General features: G+C 36.6%; 1 long non-coding RNA gene across 1 annotated transcript; it reads right to left on the bottom strand.

Moving 5' to 3' along the window:
• Nucleotides 1-6,590: 6,590 nt before the first annotated feature.
• LOC138128953 (uncharacterized) lies at nt 6,591-8,113 on the bottom strand. The gene is made up of 2 exons (XR_011158966.1): nt 7,158-8,113; nt 6,591-7,105 (listed from the first exon to the last, which is right to left on the bottom strand). It is a non-coding gene; the product is annotated as an uncharacterized lncRNA (long non-coding RNA).
• Nucleotides 8,114-14,768: the final 6,655 nt, after the last annotated feature.

The raw sequence follows: 14,768 nt of genomic DNA, 5'->3' as shown, positions 1-14,768 counted from the left end.
TCGTAGAGGCATCACTGGTTCGACGGAGGTATTCGTGGGCTCATACTTCTGCAGGACGAAGGCGTGATAGGTTCCCAAGGGTTGTTGTGGGTTGTCCTGAGCGGCAACTTCGAAAGAGCAAGATCCCTTGACGGTGAGAATAACATAAGGACCGTCACGGTTAGGGGTGAATTTTGCGGTTTGCCCCTATTTAGCTTTACTGAGAAGGTGAGTTTTTACCAGTACAAGATCCCGGGCTGGTACGCGGGGGTTTCTTGACGGGAGCGGTCGGCGTAGACTTTTTGTCGATCTTGCTCCTTTTTGTGGCATTCCTTGGCATCCTGAAGATGTTTAACCATCTACAGCAACTTGGGACTGTTCTCGGGAATAAAATTCTCTCTTTGGATGACCGCCCCAATATCGTGCTGAACCTCGAATGGTGTGCGTGGGCTTCTTCCAAACGTGAGGTAAGCGGGAGAAAACCCAGTTGACTGGCAGCGTGCAGTGTTCAGAGCCGTACGGATGGCAACTTGTTTGGCCACTGCGTGTGGTCGGTGCCCACCAGGACGGCGAGTAAGGTCTTCAGATTGCGGTTCTTTCGTTCCACCATGTTCGAGGACGGATGATAAACCGGAGTGTACTTCTGTTCCATGTTCAAACAGAAACAGATCTGCTGCATTATACCACTAATAAATTGAGTCCCATTGTCTGAAATAATTCGACGGGAAACTCCATATCGTAGAAATACTCGTACTTCACTAATGAGTCGTTGAGCACATGCTTCGGACGTGGTTTGGAGAAGAGGATATTTCTGTCCAATCGGTTGCAGTATCTTCGATAATTAATACGCATGTTTTTCCGCGTAGGCCCTTTGGAAGTGGGTCGAACAAGTCGATGGATATTGTAACGGTCCGAATAGGTTCGATAAATTAAGAATTTTTATTTTTAAAATAATTTCAACGAAATGTTTTAAATAGCGTTTGTTTACGACGGAAATGCTGGTCAGTTGTAAATTTTATTAATGCCCTTGTCCGCAAGAGTGGTACCACATTCCTCAAGTGAAATCTGCCAACCTTTCTTTGAAAATGCAGATACGCGCCCGGTCCGAACACAACACAAAGATAACAGTTTTCATGGGAAAAGAAACATTGTAAAATTTACTCATTCGACAATTTGGGGAGTCCAGTTAAAATCAGGGGATAATTGAATTAATGAATTTGATGTTAGCATTAGGTTAATTTACCTTTTTTAGCATTCTCAAATTTGTGGCAGATTTGTAATTAAAGGGCGAGAATTGCAAATTAGAAACAGAGCGCTTTATGGTAGAAAATAACTAGGATCGTTTGCACCTTTAGTTAGAAAAGTAACAAGGCAAAGTAGAAAGGGAGTCGGTAGAAAACAGAGACAACAGGGTAACGGTAAAGCCAGGGAGTCGTAGAAATCAGAGGTGTGAGGTAGAGAGAGAGAATGAAAATTACGAATTAATTAGAACAGTTTTGGGAATCAAACCAATGTAGAACAATTTTTAGAAGTAGCAGGTCAATGGAATTTAATTGCATGATATGACACTTACCTAACAGCGTTTCAAGCCCAATTTTCGTTTCAAAATAAGGTTAATTTGTTTCATTTTAATTCTGTTTGTGTCATTTTAGTTCTGTTTGTTTCATTTTAATTCTGTTTGTTTCATTTTAATTCTGTTTGTTTTATTTTAATTCTGTTTAATTCTTGGTGTTGATTTTTATTATTGTATAGACTCAGGAATTCAGTGTTCTTGTTAATTCTATTTGTTCCATTTTTTAGATTGTGTTTGTTTCTTGATGTTGAGGTTTATTATTGTATAGAGTCAGTAATTTAGTGTTCTTTTTCAGAGTTCTAATTCAACAACAAATTATGTACATTTGGTCTGGTCCTAACAAAAGCCTAAATTTCAACATTTAAAATAATGGTGGAAAAGGGAAACTGTAATTTCAAAAGTTCTAGAAATATCGAAAAGGTGTCGCGATCGACGTAAAGTAGAACCGAGCTGTTTGGTCACTTTGGTCAAGTAGGGGTTGCGAAAGTGGGGTGCGCCAGAAATGATAAAACCGAATGCGGAACGGGAAACAAGGCTTTTTTGATTCACTCGGGGTTTGATCTCCAAAGTAGCCGGAGGTACGTTCAGTACTTCCAGCAGCCATTTTGTAACCACGTGCTTAACATTTACAAGGTAAATTATTTCTCTAATTCTGGTACATTAGTCAAACAACGTGGGTGTAGATCAGCTCTTCGGTGTTCAGTTCTGACCTTACGCGGTGGGGCCGCTAATCCGCAGTCCGCGCTTGGGTCTGGAATTCCTGAAGAATCGTCGCTCCAGCGACTTCACCACGATACCACACCAGCACCTACTGCACTCTAAATCACTCCCTTTAGGACACCCATAAAAGCCTTTAAACAAAAGGTCGTAAACTGTCCTGCTCGTCGCTGGTTCCTTCTATTTTTAAGTTTCCTCCTCTCTCTCCGCTGAGGTTTTTGGCGGAAACGGATACGACTTCGGTGGTGCGATGGAGTTCTAGCACGTTCTAGAATATTCGCAAAGATTTTAAAGCGCGCGGCAATTTAAATCGTAACAGTACATACTCTGTCATATTTTATAGCGGATGTTCGTTTTTTCTAAAAGTTGGCATTGAAGAGTCGATCGTAATCCGTGGTGCCTTTACAATGGACTCTTCAACGCCAGCTTTGAGGAGAAATTTAAATGAACACCGAAAATAATAAAGAATTCAAAACATTTAGGGCGAGTTGTTCGTTTACAAATAAATCACAGTTATAAGGTTTATTTTTTGGAAGTGTGTTGTTCGTTTAAAATCAGTAGGCTTGATCCGTCATTAACTTGAACTGTCAACATTAGCCGTTTAGTACTTGACGCGGTTTTCGCTTTGCAAAAGTTTTAAATAATATAGAGAAGAAAAATTATTTTTTATGAAATAACCGAAGAAATGTAATAATTAACCATTTTACGAAGTGGAATGATGCAGAATTTAAACAAAGGTTTTGATTATCTAAGCCAATAACGAGATACATCATCAACAAAATTTCTGGAAGAAATATGCCTTCACAAAGGTACCATATGCATGCTTTATCAGCAGAAGAGATAATGTTAACAACTTTGATCTTCCTAGCTACAGGTTCATTTTTAAGGGTGATTGGAGACTTAGGTGGACTTGATAAACCTACAATCAGTCGAACAAGTTAGAAAATAATTAAAGCTATTGCGAGACTTCGCCAAAAGTTCATATGTATGCCAGGTAATGAAGAAGAGGTTATTGAAGTGAAGCAAGGATTGTATATAACACCTAAATTTCCTAATTGTATTGGCGCATTGGACTGTACTATGGCGGCCAAAAAATTTTAGCCGCTATTTTCTGTAACTTCAAAAAAAAAAATTTGTAAACCATACTTTATTGTCATTATGGTTACCGTCTTGATTATAATTGGTATTTTTTGGGTGGTAAGTTTCAAAACTCGAAATTATTTTGTCATTTTCAACTACACAAGACGTTTACCTCAGGTTATCTATGTACGACTGCTCTAATTTTGTTCATTCATGTCGGATTTTTGAAATAACTTAGCTTTCAACAGTTTAAATTGATTGTCAGAATAACAATATACATGTCAAAATGACAAGAATCGAAAGTGGGGTTCCGGTTCGTAAAGGTTTATTTACACTTTACATGAATGTCAAGATAGTGACGGCTAAAATTTTTTGGCCGCCATAGTACGCACGTAAAAATCTTGTCACCCGGTGGAGAAAATGCAGAATTATATAGAAACCGGAAAATAGTATATTATATCATTAAGAGTAGAAGTGTCTCTTTTTGTGCTAAGCCCAGAGATTGAAGACCGAAACGCAGTTGAGGTCGACAACTGGGCGAAGCACAAAAAAGAGCTCCTATTCTGAATGATATATACTATTTTATCTTCAAGCGAACTCACTTATTTATTTTTCTTTTCCTGCTGTTACAATCTTCAAATTTTGAGGCACTAGTAATTTCTATTTCCCTTGTTATTGGTACTTGAAGTTTCGATGATAGGTATTAGTAAAGTCTACAAGGCTGTTCATTCTGTCTGATGTACTTTCTGCAAATTCCCACGTAAAACTTTCCAAAAATGGTGAATGATCGCGATTTGTAATTTTTAGTATCCTGAACTTTTACTACGATAGCAGAGCCCAAATCTTCGATATCTCTCATTGTCAAATTGATGATTTAATTGCATCGAAAGCGGTCACACTTAGTGACACTTTAATAAGACCTAACCTACAATAATAATTTATCATTCTTTCTCTAGCAAACTAGAAATTTTACCTATGTAGCCAGAAACTTTTCATCAGGAGCAATTATGTATAAATCATACACTTTTCGCCCGGGACTATGGTCGGATTAGGTCTACGTTGATTTTGCCGCGCTCTACATCAATTTTGTAGCTGTCGCAGTGCATTTAGTTTTCTTGCAGTACACATTTACTTCAAATGTTCGCTAAATGCAACAAACGTTATCAAAACGATTACAACTTACAACTGTGTACTATTGGGGACAAATTACTTTGGTCGTCAAAGTCAGTTGACTGACATAAAGTTGTAAAGCAAGCATTAGGACGGTTAACCTTATTTTTTACTACTGTCAACCACTGTCACTGTCAAACTCATCATTGCAAAATGTTAAATACCGAAAAATGGACAACTGAAGGAGATATTCCTAGGAGGAAAAATTGAAAAGGTTTCCACAAGGCAATTTGGCCCATGGGCAATCCCCCAGAAACAAGGGAGATGATTCTAAATTTTTGAATGGTGGAAGGTGCCATATTTTTGACAAGAGAAAAGTCAATAATTTGAAATTGTCATCACTATTGACTTGACGTTAATGCTTGGTTTACATTAATTTGTTTTGAAGTGACAGCAAAATGACGACCAAAGTATTTTGTCCCCAATAGTACCTATTAACACTGAAAGGCAATCTTGCGCTATTTTTTACATTTGTTTGACATCTGATCTGACATCCATGAACACGCCAACAAGTCGCACAGCGGGCGGCTCGTCTTTAGTCACAATCGAATCGGTTAAATATTGGATAATAATTTCGTTATTTCGCTTTTTTAGAGGCTTTATCTTAATTGAGATAATTTATTTATTAAATATTTCGTGTAAGTAATTGATAAATAAATCGTAACAAATACTTCAAATGACCTTACATTTGACCCGGTCGAGCCGCCTGTGGGACACTTCTACTCCTATACTAAGGACAACGTAACATTTTATCTGCCCCGCCCATTTCATCTTCTTAGTTACCAATCAAATAGGTTGTTAAGACGATCTGATTTACACCGTAAAAATTTCTGACATTCAAATTGTCTTAATTTTATTTTTTAGAACCTAAAACAATAATTGTGGACTTGACAGCAAAATTCTAACCTTAACTTTTTTACGTGGCAAATGTGATGAAAAGTTGTACAGATTGAATCTGGCTTTGATTCTGATTGGTCAATTTTAGTGGGCGGAGCAGATAAAAAGTTATAACGGCAATACTATAGGACTTGAAGTACTTCTACTCCGTTCAGAAAAAAAATGACAGTTTAACCGTCTCTATGGAGATACACAAAGGGGCGATTTTCGAACCGCTTGAAGATAAATTTCTTTTTTCTAATTTTGACATATAAAGTGACACTTTTCAAAATTAATTGACGTTTGGAAACGTCACACTTTTCGTAACTGGTTACGAAAAGTAAAATCTTTCCTAACTGGTTAGGAAAAATTTATTGTATCACCAGTGGACACTGTCATATTTTTTGTTTTTAAGCAAAATAACCGTGCCTACTTACCTACTTGATATTTTAACACAATAATAATTTATTATTAATGAAATTCATTACTTCGTTTAACGTATGAAGAAACTTTTTTTTTGTCAAAATTAGAAAAAATCTTGTATGTAACACGTTAGGAAATGCAATTTTGTGTAACTCGTGTGATTTTGCGGGATCTCGCTGCGCTCGTCCCGCAAATATTCCACTCGTTACACAAAATAACGCATTTCCTAACTGGTTACATAAATAACGTGCCTTCAAATAAATTTATATTTGGAGCAACCTATGGAAGTTCAATTGTTTGCAACATTTTTACAGCGTAGAAAATGACTGGTCTGACATTTAACGAAATAAAATTAGGTTAGAAAATATTTTTAATTTTTGTAGTGCATTCATTCCAGATTATTGAAATTCACATTAATAAATAATCCAAACATTATTCCAATCACAAATTTTTTGCTAACTAATGGCTTTTCGCCAATATACGGAAGATGATGTTTCAGCTTTCGAAATCTTTGTGAGGCATTGCTGCAAATTTTAGTTAATCTTCGGGAGAAAAATACCCCAAATTCGAATGGAAAGTCGAATAAGATCGCAAAATTTCAAAAGCACCAAAGTTAAGTAACCGTTGACATAAAGAGAACAAGTAAATGGGATGTTACACGGTTAGTTCATATTCTCCATTCGTATTTATATTGAATGAAAACTGAAACTGAACATGGAACTAAACAGACAGTCTGAAAGTACCCACCTTAAGGAAATTGACAAATAGTTAGTCATATCAATTCATTTATTTCTTTAAACCATAAAAGAGAACATAACATTAACATTGCTGTGAACACTAATAAGAATTGTAAATTAAGTATTGCACATAGACATAACCTCACACAACAGGAGATAACAATTTTATACATAATTTAGAGTAAGTGTTGAAAATGTGCACCCTGTTCTTGTAAACACAACCTAGTCCTTCATCTAATTGCATTAGTTACATTTTCTAAAACAATAGGATTTCACTAATTTTCTGTGTTATCCTATTTCGTAGTTCTGCCAAATCATTTATGGGTGTTGTGTGGCCACAAGAAGAAATCACAAGGAGTGAGATCACATGATCTAGGGGGCCAGTTGTTTGGTGTATTACGGCTTATAATTCTATTATCATAAAATTCGACCAAAAAATCTATTGTAGCACCATCCTGCTGAAAGTAGCCATAAACTAACTAATCATCATGTAGCTGATTTAAAAATGGAGTGAAAATTTCATTTCTGTATCTTGCAGCATTGATATTTCCTAAAAAACATTGATTATTATTTAATTACTAAAACATTATTACAATTGTTACCTTAAAAAAAGATTGGACCAATAATTCTGCGTTGGCTAATAGCAGCCCAAATACCTACTTTCTGGGGGTACTGGGGTGTTTCAATGAAAAAATGTGGATTTTCTGAACTCCACATTCTTGTATTTTGAGAGTTGACATATCCACTAAGATGGAAGTAGGCTTCATCAGTGTAAAAGGTTTTATCAAGGTGAACATCTAAAGTATTCAGAAACCATTGACAATATTCTAATCTTTGGGGGAGATCAGCTGGATGTAATTCTTGAACAGATGTGAGACGGTATGGAAATAGGTGAAGATTATTTTTCACAATTGAATGACAGGTACCAACAGACACACCAAGTTGTTGTGATAAATGTTCAATTGAAGTGCCTGGGGCTTCTTCCATTGCTTGTCTCGCCTCTTCAATCACTTCTGGAGTTTTTTTCTTTGGCCTGCCGCTTCCAGGTTTTCGTCCCACAGATCCATTTTCTTGGAAATTCTTTAAGGAAATGTTTAAAGTTTGTCGAAACTGCGTATATTCCACTGCAATGTCTGGGAATTCTCCAAACTCTTCCATACATAACGCAAGGGAATACTGCCAAACTCCATCGATTTTCACACAATTTCGAAATAAGACATTAACATGAAGACTTTATGTTGTGCCATTGTTCACAAAAATGTCGGAAAACAGTAAAACACTGACGCAGATTTCGTTTTAGTTCCGACAAGAACTGATTTTTTGTACGCAAGACGAGGAATAAAACGAGTAAAATCACAAACACAGCTCAATGTGAAAACGGGAAAGAGAACGAATGTCAAATGTCAAAATTTTAATATGAAATTGGGTAATTGGGACAAAACTTACTATGTAACCTGTGTAACTCCGGAGAATAATTGGTTGCCTACGAAATTATCTACACTGTTAACAAAATTAAAATGTCGTCAACGCCTACTCTAAATATAGTTATTTTTGAAGGCACCATGCTATTCTATAAATGTTCAAGCTGTATGCGATTCAAACCTAATTATCAAAAATGTAGTCTGCCGATGGCCTGGATGGTCTCACGACTATACAATATTTCGAAACTCGAGACTGAGGGCATATTTAGAGAATCGAATATACGGCGAAGGCAGTGTTGTTGTGGGTGACAGTGGCTATAGATTAAAAAGTTATAACATTACACCACTCGCAAATCCAAGAACTGCTGCAGAGAACCTCTTTAAAGGAGAGATAAACTTTGCAAAAGCGATATACCGGTATTACATTATTATAATAACACGTTTTATTGTGAATATTTTCGCGAAAAAATTTCTCGGTTATCCTAAGTGATAAGAAAGTTATAAATTTATTTGTAAATGGCTGCATGTGCGAGTGACGTCACTACTACCCAAGCATCGCTTCGGCTCCAGCTGCCTTGCCTGCATTTAGTTAGTGCATTTGTAGTCTGAATCTATCTTGTTATGTTAGACATACGGCTCGTTACAGTAATTGTTTATCATATACCTATTGATATTATTTTAATTATGGCTACGCAAAAACCTTATCAATATGAACCAAGATATGAAACTGAAGAAGGCCCTCAAGATATTGATAATACCGAGGCGATGGGTAGTAATCGAAAAGAAGGATTAAATTGTTGCAAATGTGGCTGCTGTGTGCTGATGTCTTCAGAGGCTGAATGTCATTGCTGCCAAGATTCAACAATTATTTCAAATAGGATTGAGCCAAATACTACCTGTATTGTTCATCACAGCTCTTTTGAGAACGTGGTTATAAATATTGAGGTTCTCAACACGGCCCGCCATCATATGATATTACACGAGAAGGATGTTATAAAAAAGAAAATTTACATGGAAACCAACAACAGAATCTGGCGGCACGTAGCGTATAAACAATTCGTTTATTGGATTAATTCTTGGGTGACTTTAGGAAAAAATAATAGAAAAGTAATACCATCATGTGTAGTTCATGTGATTAGAGAAACATTTCCTGATGAGGAAAATAATTATACAGGATTTAAGCGGTCTCAGGCTACTAATGGTTTTGAATATTTTGATTAAGAAAATACTTATACCTATAAACACTTTATTGTTATTATTTTACATAATAGATTGAAGAAAACTCTTTGTACATGTTGATTTTTACAAGATTTTTACCAAGTCACTCTTAAAAAATCTGGAGAAGTTTGCTTCTGCCGAATCGCCTTCCGGTTTTGGTATATCATAAATATTATCAGGTATATCCAGTGGAAGTCTAAGACTATCTCGGAAAGCAGGTATTGTTATCTCTCCTTTCACATACAAAACCACTGTATCTACTAAATGCATGCGCCAATCGTCGTAATGAACATATACATTTTTTTAAACCCACTGTTTTGTTGATTTGGAAAAATTCCAATAAGAATGCATTACTTGCCTTTCGCTATTTGCATTAAAATTGTGGTCTAAAATTGCAATTTCAGACCTATAAAGCATTGAATAGTAGGAAAAGTGCAATCGTTTGGGCATGTATTTCAATCGCTTATTATGGTAACTCTCTAAGCTTCCAGTATGACAATAATTTTTTATACGATCTAGGTCTTTCAAGAACATTTTATTGGTAATAATTTTGTTTAAAATAATATATTCCGGTGAAGTTTTCTGTATCCACTTTGTTGTTTGAATTTTTTCCGCTGTAAATTCACCGTGTGCACATTTTTTGAATATTTTTTTGGTGGAATCATTTTCCCATGAATGCTGATTAGAGTGATTAGTTATGTGATACAAGATCGAAGTAAATTTTTCAATAAGAAGCTCTCCACTTCCTTCACAACTTTCAGCACACCACCACCATAAATGGTTTATAATGCTGCATTTCCAAGCACCAATCACCTCATATTTTTTTTTCGAAGAGCGAAGGAAGACTTGGAGGACCTCTCCGCTTATGCGGGCGGCGTAGCCAAATAGCGACGTTACGTAGGATCAGTCGGCCTTCCTCCTTCACTAAAGAAGGGAATTTTTTTTACTGTTTCGCCGGTACTCGTTCGTTGAATATCTGGGACCCGGAGGACCCTCCGAGGAGTTAGGGTTATTCAATTTTGTACACGCCATAGGGCTAGTCAGGCTTCGTTGTTTTCTTTTTCATTATATCATTATTTTCATTGTTGACATCTGAATAAACGATTAGTTGGAAGATTGTGTATCATTTCCCGTACTCCGGGCTGTTCTCACCAATTTTTCAGCTTCAGTCGGCGTTTCTCGTGGTTCGCATTGTAAACCGAGTCGAAGCCACGACTTGTTCGTTATACCCCTGAACATTCCGGATTTGTAACCGGTAACAGGGTTGCCCAGCTTCGGGAGCGTAATTTATAACGTAACAGTACGTATATGCACCATACAGGTACCTACCTTTATTTTTTTTGCTAAACTTTTAGCGAGATGCCATACATCATATTCGTGAACGATATCCTTATAATTCGTTCTCATCAATAAACCGATACCGCGGTGGCGATCGGTGACCAACATTTTGACAGAAACATTATCTTCTATCAAACGACCTAGAACCATATTGCAAGCTTGCTTTTCTAGATCACCAGTGACAATTTTTTTCTGAAGTAGAACAAAATCCACATTTTTGTTGGTATTGACTTCCATTAATGTATAGCAGAGATATTTTGCACAATGACCTGGTGAATCAAATTGGCCGTCACCACAAAGCCGCAAGTCATAATTTTTATTTTCCTGCAATGTTCCTATGTACTCGTCTCTTTCATTATTCCATGTGTCATGAATTACTGGAGCCACATATTCGTTGATAATTTTGTAATACGTTGTGTGTGAAATAAATTTTAGTTTTAAACATTTGGCAACATTTTGCATTGTTGTATAACTGGAACCTATAATAATGAGATGAATAATAAGCTGCAAATATTTTAGCGTCGATTAACCTGATAGTAACATCGCGCTTGCTAGATTTATGTTGCCCAAAGGTTGTTTCCTAATATAAGGCTGCGATTTCCAGGCATATTTGTGATTATTTTCGCAGATCGAAGTAATGGACAAGGCACTGCCACAATGTCTCTTGTCAATGTTTTTAATAATGGACCCACATTTCTGACATAATTGAAATAACTTGACAATTTCATCCATGTAAACCAAATATACTTCAGAAGTGTAAGAATCCTCGCCGTTTCGATGTTTCGGTTCATTTTTTCCCGCACTAACTCTGATGTTTTCATCATCGATATCATTCTCCGAATCGCTCTGATTCAATTTAGGTGTACACCTAGGATCCTTATTACGGGGTGATCAAATAGGACTGTTTAAGTTGGTAACACTGAATTGTATTTTAAATCGTATAACAGGAGTAACTTTCGGTTGTTGATGGCTTGTCGTTGTTAATGCTATACCTACATCAGATATTTGTCAAATAAACCAACAAAACATATCCGGTTGCAGTGTTATAAATAACCGAATTAAAAATTTTTCTTAATTGTACTGCCAACTTAAACAGTCCTTCTTGATCACCCGGTATTATTAGTATCATCAATTAGCTGTTCAGTATCTGATGCTGATGTACTCATACTTTCCTGTATCAAAACGGTTTTAAACATTTCGACACCTAATTCACATTGAATTCCAATATCCGTACAGAGGCTGACATCACTTACGGCAGTTGAAACATCCTCAAACGTTTTTTTTTTTCGGGAGTTTTTAATAGTGAATCGAGAAAGTTTTTCCTCACATAATTGGACGTTTTTCGTTTTTTATTAATAGTTCCGGTTCCGGAAGTCGAAGCGGTAGTTCCATCATGTTCTTGCGTCTCTTCTTGATGTTTAGGTTTCAATAATAATGTTGGGATTGCTGCCTTTTTTAGGTGAATTTTATTAACATTCAAAAATCTTTTTTTCAACACGGTTGTCTCATCAAATTCACAGGCGGCAAAATGTTTGGAACAAACACAGGCACTTTTACTAGGATAGAAGTTTTTTCGATTAATTTGTTTAAGCCAAGTCTTGAATCTTTTCGGCGACTTTTCTCTATTGGGAAATTTATGATAACTCACAGTTTTATTATTATCTGGCTTATTATTACACCCAAAGACAGAACATTGAGGCATTTTGCTCAAATCAACACTTCGCACACTAGACCCACCCCGGACGTAATAAATATCGAAGCCGACAAGCAGCACTGAAGAAAAGCAAGAAGTCGGCTGGGTAATTATGACGTCAGCGCTGTGATCCCAATATTTAAAAATCTCGTGAACGGCTTTGAATTTTTAAATACGCTTTGGACCTATGAAAATCAGAGTATATAGCGGTAATAACAAGACACTTAAAAAAAATCGATTTTTAAAGTTTATCTCTCCTTTAATGAGTCTTCAATTCGTACACGAAATCCGATTGAAAGATGTTTTGGTTGGGCATTCGATTAAATTTGGAAAAAAGACGAAGCAGTAGTTGTAGCAACTTTTATCAGCGATGAAGTTTCCCAAGTAAATGAAGAGGAATTAGCAGCTATCAAACTCATAGAAAATGTTAATGTGCGTAGAGATTTAGAAAAAAATAGAAAATTTATTAATTCCATCTTGGTTTCGTGTTCTCTTCTCAATAACGTTATCTTTTCTTGAGATTCTAACTCTAACAACTGTGCTCTTTTCTCATGTTGTTCTTTCAGAAATTATACTTTTAATGAAAACTCCTGTTCTGTAAGAAATATTGACTTGTCATGTTTCTTCTCAACATTTCTTAATTTTGTGGAATGTTCTTGCAAGAAAGTGTCCTTTTGCAATTCAGCCAGTTCTACCTTAGTGTTTCCCCAGGTACCCAGTTTGGTTTTAATACTAAAGTCTTTGCTGTGCCTTTTGCGTGTTGGTTCTTTATTAGAATTATTTCTACTTTCTGAATCTGATTTCCTTTTAAGACATCTGAGAGGAGTAGAAGGTGGTTGTTGAAGTTCTGCTGGAGTATAATCACTCCAATCATCAATGATGGCATTATCGGTACCTTGTTCTTTAGCTTCAATATTAAGGCCCATTCACAATGGCGTTAACGTTACGTCGATGTTAAGGCCCATACACAATGGCGTTAACGTTACGTCAATGTTAACGTTAGATCTAGAAATTCAAAATTACATGTATTTCATTGTGGACCGTTCACAATGACGTTATGATGAAAATGAATGTTGCATGATATTGTTAGCGTTAACGTTAGTTCTAGAAATGTTCTGGACTCTTAACGTTACGTTCTAACATTAGCCAACGGAAATAATTTATGAAAAGTACTGAAATACATGTAATTAGATCTAACGTTAACATTAACGTTTTAACATCGACGTAACGTTAACGCCATTGTGAAAGGGCTGTTAAAATGTTAATGTTAACGTTAGATCTAAAAATTCAAAATTATATGTATTTCAGTGTAAACCGTCCACAATGGCGTTATGATTAAAGTTAATGTTACATGATATTGTTAGCGTTAACGTTAGACCCAGAAATGTTCTGGATTCTTAACGTTCCATTCTACCATTAGCCAACGGAAAAATTTAAAAAAAATACTAAAACACATGTAATTACATGATATTGTAGCGTTAACGTTAGACCCAGAAATGTTCTGGATTCTTAACGTTACATTCTAACATTAGCCAATGGAAATAATTTTTAAAAAATACTAAAACACATGTAATTAGTTCTAACGATAACATTCTTACCGTTTTAACATCGACGTAACGTTAACGTCATTGGAAAGGGCTGATGATATCGGCGGGGGTGCAGACTCAGCAGAACAACTCAATGCAATCGCCGAAGAGCTGACGGCGATGTGTAAAACAGCGTGCTTACCACTTGTAAAGTGGAAGACCCATCACCCAGACTTTATCATGACATCCTCAGAACCTTCATCAGAACTTTCTCACTCTTTTGAAAATCTCACAACAAAAATATTAGGAATCTCATGGCAATGCAAACCAGACACATTCACATTCAAAGGCAACCTCAACACGCACAACACCTGTACCAAAAGAGCCATGCTCTCAGAAATTGCTTAACTGTTCGATCCTCTCGGTCTCATCTCACCTGTTGTTATCCAAGCAAAGATCCTCATGCAACAGTTATGGGACGACACACTCACACCAGAGATCATCAACAAATGGCAAGAACTTCGCCAAGATCTACAACGACTCTCTCAACTTCAGATACCCCGCTGGCTGAAATTGCATTCAGAAATCTCGTCAGCACAAATTCATGGCTTCTCAGGCGCATCTCAACTGGCAATGGCTGCAGTAGTATACATCAGAGTAACAAATCAAGACTCATCCATCGTGACATTAGTATGCTCGAAGACGAAGGTAGTCCCTCTGAAACGTCTCACAATTCCTCGGCTGGAATTATCAGCTGCAGCGTTACTCGCAAAACTTGTGAAACGAGTCCAGGTCACTCTAGAGCTGCAAGAAGTACCCGTATTCACATGGACAGATTCATCAGCAACTCTTGCTTGGATCAAGAGCAATCCAATGCGTTGGAAAGAATTCGTCGGCAACGGAGTCTCATTAATTCAGGAAACATTGTCTGAAGCTCACTGGAAGTTCATTTCAGGGAAGCAGAACCTGGCTGACTGTGCGTCACGGGGTCTCAGTGCATCTCAACTCATTCATCAT

This window comes from Tenebrio molitor, chromosome 4, assembly GCF_963966145.1.
Source record: "Tenebrio molitor chromosome 4, icTenMoli1.1, whole genome shotgun sequence".
In the NCBI taxonomy this organism is placed as follows: Eukaryota; Metazoa; Arthropoda; class Insecta; order Coleoptera; family Tenebrionidae; genus Tenebrio; species Tenebrio molitor.
This window is presented reverse-complemented; position numbering and strand designations above follow the sequence as displayed.